This window comes from Sapajus apella, unplaced genomic scaffold, assembly GCF_009761245.1.
Source record: "Sapajus apella isolate SASKATOON/1434 unplaced genomic scaffold, GSC_monkey_1.0 scaffold20, whole genome shotgun sequence".
Taxonomy (NCBI): Eukaryota; Metazoa; Chordata; class Mammalia; order Primates; family Cebidae; genus Sapajus; species Sapajus apella.
Genome location: NW_022436960.1, coordinates 19,587,140 through 19,604,006, shown reverse-complemented (window position 1 = coordinate 19,604,006; position 16,867 = coordinate 19,587,140).

Sequence of the window (16,867 nt, the reverse complement as noted above, 5' to 3'; positions counted from 1 at the left end):
AAGGATGGCCTCACTTACAATTCTGGCAGCTGGCTCACTGTTGGGCAGTGCATTAGGAATGACTCAGTCACATGTCTTTCATCCTTCATCTGACTAGCCCAGACTTTTTTGTATGTCAATGTTAGAGTTTTAAAAACAAGAGTACACAATTCATACACTTTTTATAAGATTTTATTGTGCTATTTTCTAATGATCCCTTGGCCAAAACAAGTCATATGTCCAAATTAAATTCAAGGGCTATCTAACAAAACAATACCTTTACATGGGAGAGACAAATGTGTGACAGTTTTTGAAATCAACTGAACATATTTATTTTCTGTCTTATTAGCTAGACTTTTACTTCTAGGAGAGCAGAAACTGAATATCATATTCATTTCTGAACTTCCAGTGCCTAGTATAGTGTTTGACACAGTAAGGGGAAAATTTATAACAATAAGTGCATACAAAAAAAGAGGAAGAACCAAATAACCTAACAATGCATCGTAAAGAAATAGGAAAGCAAGAGCAAACCAAAAATTAATAGAAGAAAAGAAATAATAAAGATCAGAACATAAATTAATGAATTTGAAATGAAGAAAACAATACAAAGATTTAAAAAAAGTTGGTTTTTTTTAAAGATTAAACAAAATTGTTTGTCTTTGTTTATTTAGCCAGACAAAATACATGAAATCAGAGATAACAGAGAAGACACTGCAACTGTAAATGGAGAAATTCAAAGGACCATTAGTGGCTACTATGGGCAACTATATTCTAATAAATTTGAAAATCTAGAGGAAATGAATTAATTTCTAGACTCCTACCACCTACCAAGATTGAATCATGAAGAAATCCAAAACCTGAATAGACCAACATCAAGTAACTAGATTAAAATTGTCATTAAAAATCTTCAGCAAAGAAAAGTCCCACATCCGATGGCTTCGCTGCTGAATTCCACCAAATATTTAAAGAGCTAGTACCAATTCTGTTCAAACTATTCTGAAAAATAGAGGAGGAAAGAATACTTCCAAACTAATTCTAGGAGGCCAGGTCGGTATTATCCTGATACCCAAACCAGGCTTAGACACATAAAGAAAAGAAAACTACAGGCCACTATATTTGATGAATACAGTGAATATACACTGTATTTCAACAACACATTAAAAAGATCATTCATCGACCAAGTGGGATTTATCCTAAGGGTACAGGGATGGCTCAACACATGCAAATCAATCAATGTGATAAATCATGTCAATAGAATGAAGGACAAAAAGCATATTATTACTTAAATTGATGCTGAAAAAATATTTGATAAAATTAAACATCCTTTTATAATGAAAATGTGACCAAATTGTGAATGATGAGCTCAGGTCCCCGATAGGACAGATGTGTTCTTCTGGGCCCTTGGTCCCTCACTCACCCAAGAGTGGGGCAGAGGACCCCACAGGGCACGGTGAGCTCATTTCAGTAAATATCAGACCTCAAAGGATTTTGCAGAAAGTCATTTATTTAGGCAGAGAGAAAAAGGAAAAAGGAGAAAGAAATAGATAGAGTGAGCTCCCATGCTGTGGTGAGAGGGGATCCAGAAATGGAGTTTGCTCAGATATGGGAGAAAGGGACTTTTAACCTGGGAGATATTCCTGCCCCATTCAAGTTTTCCGACCTATGAAAGGAGTTCCTTTAAACTTCTGCTGGAGTGATTGATCTTTGATTTCTGACATCTGATTTGTTGTTTGGCCCACAGTCCTCTCATAACTTCTCACAGGCTTTTCTAAACAAAGGAAGCTCACCTGGGCAGTCTACCTGCATGTGCAAAAGTTAAAGACCGCTAAGCTCCTAGATGGAGAAGTGGGTGGAGGTATGGCACTGGTAAGTTCTTGACTTTGAAACTACGCACCCCTGTGGACCTGGGAAGGGAATACATTCCCTCAAAAACGCTCAAAAAAAATGAATACAGAAGGAACATAACGTAATAAAAGCTGTATACCTCAGACCAACGGCTACTATCATATGGAATGGGGAGAAACTAAAAAGCTTTCCTCTAAGATCTGGAACACACAAGGATGCCCGCTTTCAGCAGTATTATTCAGCATAGTACTGGAAGCCCTAGATGGAGTAATCAGACAAGGAAGAAAGGAAAGAAAGGAAGAAATCAAATCTCTTTGTTTGTAGACAATAATAAGTTGGTGCAAAAGCGATTGCAGTTTTTGCCATTAAAAGTAATGGCATTTCTATATGCCAACAGTTAATAATTTGAAAAAGAACTAAAAAGCCAATCCATTTACAATAGCCACAAATAAAATAAGATACTTAGTAATTAACCAAAAAAGTGAAAGAACTCTATACTGAAAACTATAAAAAACTGATGACAGAAACTTACGAGGACACACATGAAAAAAATGGAAAGGTATTCCATGTTTGTAGAATGGAAGAATCAATATTGTTAAACTGTTTATATCACCCAAAGCAATCTACAGATTCAATGCAATCCTAATCTAAATACTGATAATATTATTCACTGAAATAGAAAACACAATCCCCAAATTTATACAGAACCATAAAAGACTCACAATAACCAAAGATACACTGAGGGGGAAAAAAAAAACTGAGGAATCACATTAAATGACTTCAAATAACACTACAGAGCTATAGTAACCAAAACATCATTGTATTTGCATAAACCGACACATAGACCAATGGAACTGGATATAGTACATAGAAACAAATCCACATACCTACAGTGAACTAATTTTCAACAATGGTGCCAATAACATATGCTAGGGAAAAGAGAGTCTCTTCAATAAATGATGCTGAGAATACTGGATATCCATATGCAGAAGAATAAAACTAGAGCCTTATATCTTGCCATATACAAAAATAAAATCAAAATGTATTAAAGACTGAAATCTAATACCTCACACTATGAAATACTAAAAGAAAACATTGGGGAAACACTGCAACATTAGAAACACAGGCAACCAAAACAAAAATGGATAAATGGGATTATATCAAGTTAAAAAGTTTCTCTGCACAGCAAAGGAAACAATCAACAAAGTGAAGAGACAACTCACAGAATGGGAGAAAATATTTGCAAACTATCCATCTGACAAAGGATTAATAATCAGAATGTACGAGGAGCTGAAATAACTCAATAGCAAAAAGTAATAATAATAATAATCTGATTTGAACATGTACAAAAGATCTAAATAAACATTTCTCAAAAAAAAAGGAAGAAAAAATACAAATGGCAAACAGGCATCTGAAAAGGGCTCAACATCATTGGTCATCAGAGAGATGCAAGTCAAAACTATAATGAGATATTATCTCACCCCAGTAAAAATGACTTTTATCCTAAATGCTAGCCAGGATATGAAACAAAGGGAACCCTCATACACTGTTGGTAGGAATGTAATTAATGCAAATACAAGGCAGAACTGTGTAGAGGTTCCTTAAAAAACTGAAAATAGAGCTACCATACGATCCAGCAATCCCACCGCTGTGTATAAACCGACAATAAAGAACATCAGTATACCAAAGACGTATCTGCATTCTCATGTTTGTTGCAGCACTGTTCACAATAGCCAACATTTGAAAGCAACCTAAGTGTCCATCAACAGCTGAATGGATAAAGAAAATGTGGTACTAATACACAATGGGGTACTATTAAGCCATTAAAAAAGAATGAGATCCTGTCACTTACAACAACATGGATGAAACTGGAGGTCATTATATTAAGTAAAATAAGCCAGGCAGAGCAATACAAACATCACATGTTCTTACTTATTTGTGGGATCTGAAAATCAAAACAATTGAACTCATAAAGTAGAAGGATGGGTATCAGATGCTGGGAAGGGTAGTGGGAAGGAGCGACAGAGGGGGTGGAATGGTTAACAGATACAAAAAAAAAAAACAATGAATGAATGAGATCTAGTATTTGACAGCACGACAGTATGACTATAGTCAAAATAATTTAATTGTACATTTAAAAATAACTTACAGTGTAATTGGATTGTAATACAAAGGATAAATGTTTGAGAGGATTTTTACCCCATTTTCTATGATATGATTATTACACTTTGTATGCCTGTATCAAAAATAAATATTTATACCTATGAACCTATGAAAATAAAAAGTAAATAAATTTAAAACAAATAAATGCTACCTCCATAAATACCTATTAATACCTCAGCATATCCAAAACAAAGTCATCTGTCTACATAATAAACCATCAAGATTTCCAAACATTTCTACTTCTAATTGAATCATTGTCTTTTTTTGTTGTTTGTTTCTTTTTGAGATGGAGTCTTGCTCTGTCTTTCAGGCTGGAGGGCAGTGGTGCAATTTCGGTTCACTGAAACCTCTGCCTCCTAGGTTCAAGCATTTCTCCTGTCTCAGCCTCCTGAGTAGCTGGGATTACAGGAGTGCTCTACCACACCTGGCTAATTTTTGTATTTTTAGTAGAGATGGCGTTGCACCATGTTGGCCAGGCTGATCAAACTGCTGACCTCAGGTGATCAATTTCCTGCTTCCTTGGTTCAGGCCTTTGGTATTATTTTTAGGCATCCCCACTCTCCTCCTTCACCTCATCAGATCCAGTCCATTGTTCATCTGTTTATGCAGTTATTCTCAACTGTACCCCTTACTCAACTTGTATTATTTTTCAGTTTATTATCATCGTGAAGTTCAAGGTCACATGATCTACTGACTAGATAAATATCTGGCCTTTCTCCTACTAGATCTCTCCCCATTGTTCATCTGCCCTCCCACTGTTGAAATAATACTGTTGATTATATCATTTTTCTGCCAAGCAATCTCAATACTTCATTCTTGAACAAATTGTCAGCTGAACATTTAAAGGCCAAGATTCCACAAACTCAACCTGCTTTTACCAACTTTTCTTCCAAATCTTCCCGTATTGCATCATATATTCCTGCTACCTGGACTATAATCCTTTCCCTTAGCGACATCCATATGATTTTTCATTAACTTTTTCTCTTCTGCCCACCAGCAGTTGAAACTATTTCTTCCTTTACCTACACCCTCAGCTTCTTTGCTGGTCAAAATATAATTCACTAGGCATTGTTCCATTTAATGACACTTCCTTTAAGAAAAAAATTGTTACCCAAAATACCCCAGTGCACCACACACACAAAAATATTCTGCCGCTGAATCTTGATAGCACTCTCTCTTTTACATCTTGTTCTAAATGGCTGTTCACGTTTTTCTCTGTTCTCCTAGGGTCCAACCTACTTCATCATGGAGATGGTATCATCTTAATTACTATGTTTACAACCTACAAGACACAATGTCTTATGCATAAACTGTACATCATGAATATTTCATAAACAAATGTCAAAAGAAGGAACTGAAAACTTCATAAGGTCTTAATCTTACTAAACATTAGGAGGCAATGTAGATTAATGAAATGAACTGAAATTACCATCTCACACACTTATATTTGCTCTCTGACTTCCTCCCATTGTGAATCTGTTTCCAGAGGCTAAATAATAAATCACACAACAGACAAATGCAAATTAAATCGATGTTAAGGAGAGTGTTATTAATTCAAAAGAATACATCATAGCTACATTTCAGTGTTCAAATGTGTAAACTGTATGAATCTGAGGCAACTTTGATGACCCTTATACATGTATCGCTGAGGATTTAGAACTAAGAAAATGCTATTAAAATACATTCAACATCAGTTAAGTAGGGTAACAGTTGCTCTTATGTAGTTATGTTAAAAAAATCTTTCAAAGCAATACTAATTAAATAGCATAGTCATTTTTGTTTATGTCATATTTTCAGTGAAACTATTTCATCTATCCATGACACCATACTTGCTCATATTCACTGAAATATTTCGATGTTGATGTTTTACACTTTTTAGCTTTCTAGAAAAGTATTTTGAATTAGTTTCAGTTTTTATTAAGGGAAGATTGACAAAAATTATACATATTTATGGTATATAAGCTGGTGTTTTTGTATATGTGTACACTGTGGAATGATAAAATCAAGCTGCTAATTAACATAGCCATCACCCCATGAACTTTTTTTGTGGTGAGAACATTTACAATCAACGGTCTTAGCAATTTTAGTGTATATCTGTATTATTATTGACTATTTTCAACAAGTTTTATATGAGATCTCCAGAACTGATTCTTCCAATATAACCAAAACATTGTACTCTTTGACTCATGTCTTATCATCTGCCATTCCTCCCCTAGCCTCTGTAACTATCATTTGACTTTCTGCTTCTGTGACTTCAACATTTTTAGATTCCACCTGTAAGTAAGACTGTGTAATATTTGTCAGTATTCGTCTGGTTTATTTTACCTAGCATAACATCCTTCAGGTTCATCCATGTTGTCACAAACAGCAGAATATTCTTCTTTCTAAAGGCTGGTTGAAAATATTTCCCTGTGTGTGTGTGTGTGTGTGTGTGTGTGTGTGTGTGTGGGTGGGTGTATGGGGGTGTGTGTGTATATGTATTTTCTTTATTAATCTGTCAATTGACATGTTGATCCCACATCTTAGCTATTGAGAATAGTGCTGCAGTAAACATGGGAGAGCCAAATATCTCTTTCACATACTGATTTCATCTCTTTTTGACATACTATATATTTGGAAATGGAATTGGTGAATCATATGGTAGATATATTTGTAATTTTTGATGAACCTTCATGTTGCTTTCCATCATGGCTATACTAATTCACAATCCCACCAACACTGTCCAAGGGTTCTCTTTTCTCCGGATGGTACCAACACTTGTAATCTTTTGTCTTTTTGTAATAGCCATTGTACTGGTCCATTTTCACATTGCTATAAAGAACTGTCCAGGACTGGATAATTTATAAATGAAAAAGAGTTAATTGACTTGCATTTCCACATTGCTGGGGAGGCTTCAGGAAACTTACAATCATGACAAAAGGGGAAACAGGTAAGTCTACAAGGTAGCATGAGAGAGAGATAATTGAAATATATATTATATATGTATTTTGTATATTATATATAATTAAAATATGTATTATATAAATAGTATATACATATATACTATTATTTGTTTAATAATACATGTGTATCATAGATTTATTATATGTAATATGTATCTAAGATATTTATTACACATATGATATATACTATGTATAGGTATTATCTATAAATGTTGTAATCCTCCACATCTGTGGGTTGGTGAGCATAGTGAAATCCCAAGGATCCTTGAAAGTAGAAGAGGGACATAGAAGAGGTGAAACCAGAGAAGTGAGTGTGACAAGGACTTTTCTGAATTTTGTTGACTTTGATGATGAAGCAAGGGGCCACAGGCTAAGGAATGTGTGCAGCCTCTCAAAGTTGAAAAGGACAAGGGAAAGAGTTCTCCCTAACACTTCCAGAAAGAAAATAGTTCTACTGAAACCTTGATCTGACTTCCGAAGCTACAGATTTATAATTCATTTGTGTTGCTTTAAGCCACTAAATTTGTAGCAATCTGTTAAAGTAGTTGGTCACAGAAAATTGATACAACGGCCAGGCACAATGGCTCATGCCTGTAATCCCAGCACTTTGGAAGGCCAAGATGAGTGAATCACCTGAAGCCAGGAGTTTGAGACCAGCCTGGTCATTATGGTGAAACTCCATCTCTACTAAAAATATAAAAATCAGTCAGGCGTGGTGGCATGTGCCTGTGACCCCAGTTACTCGAGAGGCAGAGGCAGGAGAATTGCCTAAACCTGGGAAGTGAGATTACAGTGAGCTGAGGTTGCACAACTGCACTTCATCCTGTTCTGTAGAGAGATACTTTGTCTCATAAATGATAATAATACAATAAAAAGAATTAATGCAACAAGCCTTTAATCTTAATTTCTGAAATAAGCATAGGTTTTGTTCATTCCTAAATGGTTCTTCAACTTTCTCTTGTTACATATCTCTCTTAAAGCATTTCTAGAGTTCTATTTTTTGTTTAAACTTAGGCAGAATCATTTTCTGCAATTTAAAAAAACCCCATAAATTTTAAGATGTCCATCTATATATTTTGATTGTCTTTTGTCTTCATTAGATTGTAAATATCCCATAGAAAAATAATAATTTATTCCAAATATAAATTAAATGTTATACAGTCTTATGAATTTTCTTATTCAATAATATATGCTGCTCATGGTTAACTGATTTCAAAAAAATTTAGAAAAAGAATAATTCACAGAGGAATAAGTACTATAAAAATTTTATTGGAAATAAAAATGGAATAATGTGAAATTAGTCATGAAGCATTAAATTTTTTCTTTCTCTCTGAGATCTTCTTTAAATGTATGCCTACTATTAAATAATTCTAATGTAGTAGTTGTATAATTTTCATTTTCATCTTGTACTTAAGCTTTTTGTATGTTAGCACATTATCTTTATTGCTTTTATTTTTACTGGCAGTAGAATATTTCCTTGTTATGCTAAAATTCATGTATTATCATTTATATTATTTCAATTTTTAAGGTCATAATAAATGTTCTTTCCTTAAAATAAATTCCCATGAGTTGTAATTTTTTTTGTACAATGCATTAATCTGATTCTATCTGTTTGTAGTAATGAACACTGGGATCAACTATATATGAACGTAAAAGCATTATTTCATGTTTTTGCAGAATATGATACCATCCTCTTTTTCTGCATAAGACAATTCATGGAAGTCAGTAGATAACTTATTTTCCTATCCGATTGGACTTCTGGTTTCATTATTGATGTTAAGAAGACAGCTGTCAGCCAAAGGTTTATGCCTCTTCTGTGCGTGAGTGTACAGATGTGAGAGGATGTGTATTGTTGTTTAGGTACTTCACAGATAATTTCTTTGTCATTAGTATTCTGTGGTTTAATTATGTTATGTCTAAGCATGAATTTACTTTTTATACTTCTCAGGATTCTGATTAAAAAATGTTTTAGTTGATTTATATAGGTGGCCATATTAAAAAAATTAGTGTTTCGCAAATATTCTCGATATATTTTGGCTAATATTTAGCCCACGTATAGACTTGGAAAATATTAGAGCAGTTTATGTTTCTGGTACCAAGGCAACAGAATAGAGTTGCTGATACTTCAAAGAATCATTCTAAAAAAAAAAAAAAAAATTCCCTAATATCTGACCCATCTGGTGGTCCTCTGGCAACTTCCCATATAAAAGGCTTAACTTTTTACATGTTATGCAAACACACATCATACTAAAAGTTTCTCCTGGGGAGCATTTGTTGAAAATATTTACAGACAAGTGTAATATTACAGTTGTTGGAGTAAAGGATAAAAGTTGTATCAAACAATACACTAATCAAAAAACTTAAATGGAAAAGCTGAGAAAAGAGATGCTGTATTAATAACCTAGGGGTGTCATAAGAAAATAACAGATTAGGTGGATTGAACAACAGAAATTTATTTCATATAGTTTTGGAGGAATTTTGCCATCAGGGTGCTACCATCACTGGTTTCCAGTGAGGGATCATTTTCTGGCTTGCAGATAGCAATCTTTTTACTGTGTCCTCACTTGTTGGAGAGAGAGGAGATCTCTCTCTTCTTCTTATAAGGTCATAGTCCATTGAATTAGAATCCCATTCTTATGATATCATTTAACCTTAATTGCCCCTTAAAGACCCTGTCTCTGAATATAGTTATCCAGGAAGTCAGGATTTAAATATCTGAATTTTGGAATAGGATGGCACAATAGAGTTTGTAGCAGATGCTATAGCACCTTTAAAAAGCATTGACATATTCCTGGAAATTCTAGAATTCTGTGATTACCTGTGTGGCCGCATGCATGCTCAGGAAAGACCAGAAAATGTATCAAGCTCTCACCTCTAGCTGACATTGAAACTCTGCACAAGCAGGAAATTGATGGCTAAGGCAAACTGGTAAATGGCAAGGCATAGTGTTAAAGGTATGCCATGGCATGCACACCACATTTTTTTAAATATGGGGAATTTATTGAGTTGGAGCATTTAAGGATATCTCTCTCCAATCACCAGCTGACCATTAAAGCAACCAAGGAGAAACTTCAGTGGTCATACAAAATAAGGAACACATATTTTATAGAATTTATAAATCGTTTAATCAGACATAACCCTAATGTAAGTCAAGGAGCATCTGGGAGGCCAAGAGGGGTGGATCACAAGGTCAAGGGTTTGAGACCAGCCTGGCTAATATGGAGAAATTCTGTCTCTAATAAAAATACAAAAATTAGCTGAGTGTGGTGGCACATGCCTGTAGTCCCAGTTACTCGGGAGGCTGAGACAGAAGAATTGCTTGAATCTGGGAGGTGGAGATGGCAGTGAGCCAAGATTGTGCCACTGCACTCCAACCTGGGCGGCAAAGTGAGATTCTATCTCAAAAAATGGAAAAAAAAAGAAAAAAAAACTTTCCCAAATCTCATGAAAATTATTAGTCTTCACATTCAAGAAGCTCAACAAGCTTCAATAAAGATAAATTCAAAGATATGTACATGTAGACACATGTCATAATCAAATGGCCAAAAGCAAACTAAAAAGAGACATATCTGAAAATAGCCAGAATGAACCAACTTAACACATACAAGAATCCTCAATAAGGTTAATCACTGATTATTTTTATCAAAAACTATGTTGGCCAAAAAAGCAGTAAGATGATACATTTAAAATGTACAAGTAAAATAACTGTAAACTAATAATTCTACATGTATCAAAACTGTCATTCAAAAATGCAACAGAAATTATGATATTTTGTGATAAACCAAATCTGAGAGAGCTGTTTCTAGAAGACCGATGTAAAACAAATGCCAAATTGTGTCCTATAGTCTGAAGTGAAAGGACATTAGATTAATAGGATAAATCCACACGCAAATTAAAGAGTACCAGTAAAGATAACTACATAAGTAAAAATAATAGCATAAATGTACTTTAAGTTTATGACTCCTCTTTATTTTGTCTGATATAAAGGGCAACTGCATAAAGCAATAATTATAAATCTATGTAAGTTTGCATACACTGTATAAAGATATAATAATACAACATTAGCATAAAGGGAGGAGTAGAACAGAGCTATATATAAGCAAAGTGTTTGTATACTATTTGTGTTAGTCCCTGACGGGAAAGAGAGAGTGAGAAACTAAGTAAGCAGAATACTCCTCTTCTGCCTGATTTCTTCCATCCACACTGGCAGTCCACTGGATCCTGCTTGTCCGCATTGAAGGCAGATCTTCCTCTACCAGTCCACTGACTCACATATCAATCACCTCTGAAAACACCCTTAGGGAAATACTCAGAAACAATGCTTCATAAGCTATCTAGGCGTCCCTCAACCCAGTCAAATTGACACCTAATATTAACCATAACACTATTGAAATTAACCATAACACTATCTAAAGATGTTCTTATAAGTCAGCAAGTTAACCCCCAGAACAATCAGTAACATTGTAGATGAAAATACGTATGGACACAATAGAAAGAAATAGATGTATCAAAGAATTAAAACGTCAGATGATATATAGAAAAAATACAGCTATATGTCAGATGTAACTCCTACTTTATCAGTAGCTATATGTAATATACAGCTGACCCTAGAACAACAGAGGTTAAATTGTGTGTGTCCACTTATATGCAAGTTTGTGTTCATAAAAGTTACACTAAATATAGTTGTCTCTCTTCCCTTAAGTTCCACCTTCTCCACTTCTTCTACCTTTGCCACTTGGAGAGAGCAAAATCAACTGCATCTCTATTTCCTCCGTAGGCTACTCAATGTGAAGACTATGAGGATGAAGGATTTTATAGTGATCCACTTCCACTTAATGAAAAATTAATATATTTCTCTTATGATTTTCCTAATATTACTTGTTTTTCTCCCGCTTACTTTTAAAATGCAGTATGTAATACATATAACATATAAAATGTATTAATTGCCAGTCTGTGATATCAGTAAGGCCTGGGGTTAACAGTAGGCTATTAGTAGTTAAGTTTTGTGGCAGTCAAAACTACACATGACTTTTCATCTGTGTGAAGGGTTGGCACACTTATCTGTCACAATGTTAAAGGGTCAACTGTAAATGATTTAAACACTTCAATTAAAAGGCTGAGACAGGAAGAAGGTTAAGATATATGATCCAACTATATACTGCATACTTTAACCTTTATATTTAAAGACAAAGTAGGTTACAGTAAATATAAGAAAACATATGTTATGCAAACTAAATTTAAAAAGAGCTGGAGTAGTTATACTAATTACTAATCAAACAGTGTAATCTGCTCTAACAAGAAAAATTTCTGGAGACAAAGAAAGATATTTTATAATAATGAAAATGTCGGTCTATTGAGAAGACGTAGTGATTATAAACATTTATGCAACTTATAGGAAAGCCCAAAAACACAGCAATTCTGTAAAGAAAGTTTGAAATTAAAAATTCAAGAATAAGAGTTAGAGACTCTAATATTCCACTATGAATAATGGATAGAAAGACTAAACAGAAGCTCAAGAAGAAAATGAAAAATTTGAACAACACTATATTGCAACTAAAACTAATTAATATCTATAAAACAAGCCACCCAACATCAGCAGAATACACATTCTTATTAAGCATATATGCACAATATTCTCCTGTAGAGACCATACATTAGACCATAAAACAAGTCTCACTAAATTTAAAAGGATTGAAATAACACAAGGTATGATATTCTCACAATTGAAGAAAGCTAGAAATCAATAAGAGCATAAAATTTAGAAAATTCAAAAAGATGTGGAAATTAAAGAAATAAAAGCTCCCATACAACTAATAAGTCAAAGAAGAAATAGCAAAAGTAATTAGAAAACACTGTGAAGTGAATGAAAACAAAATCCAAAATTATCAGAACTTATGGGAAGCATCTGAAACAGTGCTCAAAAGAAACATTAGAGATGTAAACACTTACATTAGAGAAATTTTAAAATTTCAAATTAATAACCTAACATTCTACCTCACATACTAACAAAAATAACAGAAAATTCAGCCCAAAGCAACTGGAAGTAAGAAAGTAATAAAGATTAGAGCATGAATCAAATTGAGAATAGAAAGTCGACAAAAAGGAACAAAATTTAGTTATTATAAAGATCAATGAAATTTAGCAAATTAACTAGATTGCTCAAGAAAAAAGAGAAGATTCAAATTACTAAAGTTAGAAATGACAGAGGGAGCATTACTCTCCTCCATAAAGAAAGCAACATTAAGTGAGTACTATAACGATTGTATACCAACAAATAAGAAAACCTTTTTGAAATGGACAAATTCCTAGGAAGAAAAACTACCATAACTGACTCAAAAATATTTTTAAAAGTTGAATAGACTTACAACAAGTAGAGTGAGTGGATCAGTGATTTAAAGAAAAACAAAACCTTGAACAATAACAACTTTCCACAAGAAAAAGCTAAGGAACAGATGCCTTTAATTGTGAATTCTATCAAAAATTGAAAGAAGAATTTGGACCAATTTTTCACAAACTCTTTTGAAAAATAGAACAGGAAGAACATTTCTAACTCATCCTTGAGGCTAATATTACTGTGATATTAAAACAAGACAAAGACATTAAAATAAAAGAAAACCACACAACAATATCACCTATAAATATAGATGCAACAATTAAACATAATTGATCATCAAAATAATTTGACAAAATCCAACAAATCACTCAGTAAACTGCATGATAAAATCACTCAGTAAACTAGTAATAGATATTAATTTCTGCAACATAATAAAGAGCTTCCATGCCAAATCCACAAATAACATTATACCTCATGTTGAAGACTGAAAAGTTTATTTTTTTTTTTCTTTTTGAGAGGGAGTTTTGCTTTTGTTGCCCGGGCTAGAAAGCAATGGTACGATCACAGCCCAATGGAACCTCCACCTCCAGAGCTCAAGCGATTCTCCTGTCTCAGCCTCCCAAGTAGTTGGGATTCCAGGCACATGCCACCATGGCCGGCTAATTTTTGCATTTTTAGTAGAGACAAGATTTCATCATATCAGTCAGGCTGGTCTCAGACCCCTGACCTTAGATGATTCGTTTACCTGGGCCTCCCAAAGTGCTGGGATTACAGGTGTGAGCCACGGGGCCCAGCCAAGTTTATTCTTAAAATCAAAAACAATGCAGGGGTGTCTTCTCTTATCATTTATATTCGATATTGCACTGATTGTTCTAGCCAAGAAAAATACAAAAGTAAATGAAACAAAAGGCATATAGACAGGAAATAAGAAGTAAACTATATTTATTTGCAGGTAACATAATCTTCCACAGAGAAAATTCTAAAGATACATATACAAATAATAAAAATTACTACACATTTTCAAAAAAAAATAAAAAACCTAATATGTAATTCTTCTCTCCAGTACTTTTTTATTTCCATGGACAAATTTTGTCTCTCATCTAGCATTCAGGGTATTGTGTTTATAATCTGTAATACTAATTAATATATGCTGCAAAAGATACACAGCTTATTATCTAATTAATATCTTGAGGGCAGAGTCATTGTTATTACTTCTTTCTTCCTTTCCTCCTTCCTCTTTTATGATTTTCTTCATTTTTAACAGTTGTGATATATTTATTATATATCTAATCAGTATAAAATAATAGTGCTTGGTCTAGGATAGGTACCTACAAAATATATATTAAAGACATTTTTAAATGATGTCGGATGACTGGGGTTTATTTTTTTGCCTGAAGTCACAAGATTATTAAAACACAGTGTTTATTACATTTTAATTATTTTTCTAACATTTGAATAGTAGTGTGTCAAGACTAATTGCTACCTAATATTAGATACCTATTTTTTTGAAAAGCAGAATATCCATTGATCTATTTGTGTATCTGTTTATATCCGTAAATACACACACACACACAGATGCACATATATATACTAAAACTGTGTTTTATGTGTCTATATATTTACATAGTTCTTTGTTTTAAGTGAATCAAGTAAGATTACACATTTTAGAGCTCTAAATAAGAGGAAATAATGAATTTTCATTTCTAAATTGTCCAATTAATATGTAATGTAGTTCTTAGAGAAAAAAGTAAGATCATTTCCCTCTTGATAATTTATTTTACTTTCTAGTCCAGGGTACAGTATTCACATTAGCAACAAGTCTCAGTAGATTTAGAGCCCTTCCCTTTATCAATCTCAGGATAAGTGATTATATTCTTTACTGATGCTTCCAAGAACATTAAAATTAATATATCTGTCTTCAAACTTGCATTCATTGAAATAGTAGTGAAATGCCATTTTGAGAAACTGTTTTCCAAGTTGAACCTAACATCTCAGTTATATTAATATACTCTATTTCATTACATACGTCAACAATATTTTATAGACATTCTTTTATACATTTGACAGATAAACCAATTAAGACACAGGTGTCTCAGGTGAAGTCGCCAACTTTTCAGACCTATTAAATAGTAAAACCATGATTTTAACTAAAATGTCTGATAGTTTTACTGTGTCAATGCCCTAACATTGTATTGAGAGATGATTTTTGAAATCTATTTGGTGATAGACAATACAGTTAGTATTCTCTTGAAAAAATATTGTGGCAAGAGTCATGAAATCTGTGTGCCTCCAATTTTTTTATATATTTCAAGTGCAGACTAAAGAAATGTCCATTTTCTAGCATTATTTTGCAGATCTAATGAAATAATATATGTGAAATCTCTGTGGAACACAAAAAGCATTCCACTTATGGTTTTGCTTTTGTCTACTATTGTATTCAAGAATAGAATCAAAACCACAGGCTGAGACCTCAGATTGAAGAATGACCAGTACGTTTTATTCCCTAATCATCTTGTAGAATAATACCTTTGTCCAGATGAATTATCACCAAGCAGTTTTTATTCCACATTTGAAGGATTATCACATTTTTAAAAATGTTATGTCAAATTGTGATTAAGTATATGAGTACATAAAGCCAGATTATGCACTGGGTATTTTTTTGTCCATGAAATGGCCTTCCCAATCTTAAGAGCAGGACTTTTGCCTGGAGCTGTCTTTAATAATATATTAAGCATTAAGTGTATGAGCACAGCACAAGTACATTCAATTTTTTTGGTGTCCTGAATTCCACATTCTTATGTATCTGCACTCATTTCCTTTCAAAGAAATTGAATTATTTATATGCAGAATTTCTTATTTTCTTTGTGTGTATATAGAACATATAGTTTTTTATATATTATTTTAATTGGTAGTATCTTAACTAATGCTTTCAAATTTTCTTAATCCTAAACTTCCCAGAGTTTTTAAAACTGTTACAAACAGAAAAAAAAGTTTCCACAAGTTAAACCTGAAGCAACGATAGCCTTTTTGTAAGTGGCACAGTTAAAACTGGGTAATATGAAAAGTAATTTAAGTAGCATCATGAACTAGTTCAAATTCAATAGGGGATGATTTCAAGAAGGATCTTTTTCTTCTTCTTCTTCAAATCCTGCTCGATACACTAGGTTTGCTCCCTAAAACCTCAATTAGATGCCTAGGCTGAGCCCTGTGGGACTGCCTGGATCAGTTGTGCATAGGTCAATCACTGAACATCCATCAATAAAATAATCAAAGATGAAATTCATCTCCACTTATAGCTTCTTTCTAATACTCTAAGAAGAAACTGTAATTATCTTTTCTTTTAGCCCTGCCACTTTGAAGCTTGCAGAGGAACAGAGCTTTAGTGAAGTCCTCCTGATTGGATGAATTGGTGGGCATGAGTTGGAAACACAGGGGAATAAGACTGAGAAAATCTGATTAATCCTCTAACAATAATACATATTGCAATTCAAGAGTTATATTCTTTATAATGTTGGTCATTCTAAAGAATGCCAGAATGTTTGTAACTACTCACTCAGATTCAAAAAGTATCATGGAAGATTACTATCCTCCAAATTTTTCACCT